General features: G+C 52.7%; 1 long non-coding RNA gene across 1 annotated transcript; it reads left to right on the forward strand.

The window, feature by feature from the left end:
• Positions 1–52: 52 nt before the first annotated feature.
• Positions 53–1,430, forward strand: LOC106696392. The gene is made up of 2 exons (XR_001347321.2): positions 53–232; positions 711–1,430. It is a non-coding gene; the product is annotated as an uncharacterized LOC106696392 (long non-coding RNA).
• Positions 1,431–2,487: the final 1,057 nt, after the last annotated feature.

Genomic DNA, 2,487 nt, shown 5'->3' on the forward strand with positions numbered 1-2,487 from the left:
TCAGATGACCCTTTTCATTCTCCCTCCCTCCCTCCCGCCCTCCCTCCCACAATATTTGGAGCACTTGTTCTTTGTCAGGCGCTTGCTGGCTGCTGGTCCAGCAGGAGTAACAGAGACAGACATGGACCCTCGCAGAACTTACAGTCCAGCACTTGAAAGTCTCGGCAAACAATTCCTGTTGAATACTTCCAGTAACAGGATGCTCACTACCTTGGGACAGCCTATTTTCGGGGTTAGTTTTTCTTTGTTTAAACAGAATCCTGCCTCCATATCTTGCTTGTTCTGACCTCTGGAGCTATATAAAACACATCTAACCCCATCTCCTCTGCCACCACCCTTGAGACGTGGGAAAATAAACAGGCTATGTTCAGAAAATAGTCTCACTCTCCAGTTCCCACTCATGAAAGGGAAGCTGATCCTCTGTGAAATTAAATTCCTCTAGGTCCTGAGGTCGGAGCCAGGGTGGGCTATAATCTGGGTGCTTGGGCCCTGTTCCTGTCCTGCCCGGGGCTGAGGGAAGCTGTGGCGGGGAGACTCGTGAAGGGACGCAAGGCGAAGGTTTGCAGGTGGCCAGGGAGGTGGGCCCGAGTGGAGTGAGGGGGTCCGCCAGTCTGGAGAGGGGTGTATGTGAGGCATGCCTGGCTGTCTGCCCAGGACAAGCTCGAGCTCCAGGTTTCTGGTCTGATTCACAGCTTCCTCTCTCCCCAAAGGAATCCCCTTTATAGCTCTCGAGGCCTGACCCCAGCGTCCCTGTGAACATCGTCTGACAGCTGCATGGAGTGCAGCCGGGCTCCTGTGCCGGGTGCCAGCTGGACGTGCTTGGCGGCCAGGGCCTGGGAGCCACCTCTCGGGATGTCAGCGGAGAGCTGCAGCCGCCCTTCCGTCAGCAGGAAGCCCAGCCACAAACACTTGGACAGGAAGCCCCGGCGCTGGCCAGCTGAGCCAGATCTGGTTTCTCCTGCGTCTGAGGCTTTGGCCCGGGCTGGAGGAAGGCGAGCCAGGTGCTGTGGCCACACTGACAGGGCCGGCGGTTGGGCTCCCCCTTGGGCTGGGGATGTGGGATCCAGGGTGTGAGCGGAAAAGCATCATCAAGCTGGGCCAGAAGAGGTGCTTCCTGGAGGAAGGTCGAGGGAGCAGGGAACACAGCGTCTAGCAGAGCGGGGCCAGCTGGCTGAGATGCGCAGAGACTCCTTTGTGACGGTTCCAGACACAATGTGTCCTTGGGCCCAGACCTCCGGCACAGACCCAGACCAACCTCCAGGTGCCTGCACCTCCGGGAAAGCACCCACAGTCTCTCGGGGCGAGACATCCACACATTCCCAGCTTGACAAATGACTTCTCTCAGGGGAGGACTCTTTCGTAACCCACCAAGCTGCATCGTGAGGGAATTAATAAAAAAATAGAGTGAGCTCAGCTGGAGACAAAGGCAATTTTGCATCCAGGGCTGACATTTTTGCTTCTAAGTGCTCTGTGTGATTATCCCCAAGGCAGACCATGTGTGCACACAGCCGCCCGGAGGACCCCCAGGATTTAGAGCACTTGCATTTTGCACAAGTCACCCAGGTAGCCTGAGAGCCCAGTAAGAGATGGCTGGCATCCGGGGACGGAGAGGTAAGTAGATTGGCTCAAGGTCACGTAGCTCAGCAGTGGCAGAACCAGGGCCGCTGCCATGAGTTCTGCTGCTCTGGAAAGAGAACTTCGATGGTTACCTTCCAAATGCCTGAGCAGCCTTCACCTGTGCCTTCAGGGGACCTGCTCTGGGTTGGGGTCTGCTGAGAATATCCCATTGCTCTATCAAAACCCATGCTGAAAACCTCCTCCTGGATGAACCCTGTCTGTGGCTTTCTCGGCATCCCCACAGCTTTTTATTTGTGCCGTTTTAATAATCTAGATTTTCTCATAGTCTGTGGGCTCTCTGGTTCTGACTCAAGACCACGGATCAGCTACTTTCTCTGTAAAGGGCGAGATAGTGAACATTTAAGCTTTGTGGTCCATTTGGTCTCTGTTGTGACTGCTCAACTTTGCCGTTGCAGTGCACAATCAGCCATAGACAACATGTACACAAATAGGTGTGGCTGTGTCCCAATAAAACTTTATTCACACACAAGCAGTGGGTTAGATTAGGCCCGTGGCTGTGGTTTGCTGACCTCTGCTTACCACTCCTTGAAGACAAAGACTTATTTGTTTCCATACAACCACAAGCGCTCTCCCCATCGACCATAATTATACTTTGTGCTTAAAAAGAGTTCAGTGTTAATTTGATGAACAAATATATGAAAACGAATGAGTGAGTTTGCAAATGAAAATATTATAGAACGGTTAGGCTTTGATTTTGATGCTCATCTGGAAGCAACAATCTATGGCTGAGTATAATCTGATGGAGGGGGATTTGTAGGCCTGGTTTAAACACCGATTCTGCTGCATTCGAGATGTGAAAATGTGGGCACATAACATGGGCTTTCTCAGCTTGCCAATATGAGATATAGG

The sequence above is a fragment of the Myotis lucifugus genome, unplaced genomic scaffold (genome assembly GCF_000147115.1).
Source record: "Myotis lucifugus unplaced genomic scaffold, Myoluc2.0 scaffold_14, whole genome shotgun sequence".
In the NCBI taxonomy this organism is placed as follows: domain Eukaryota; kingdom Metazoa; phylum Chordata; class Mammalia; order Chiroptera; family Vespertilionidae; genus Myotis; species Myotis lucifugus.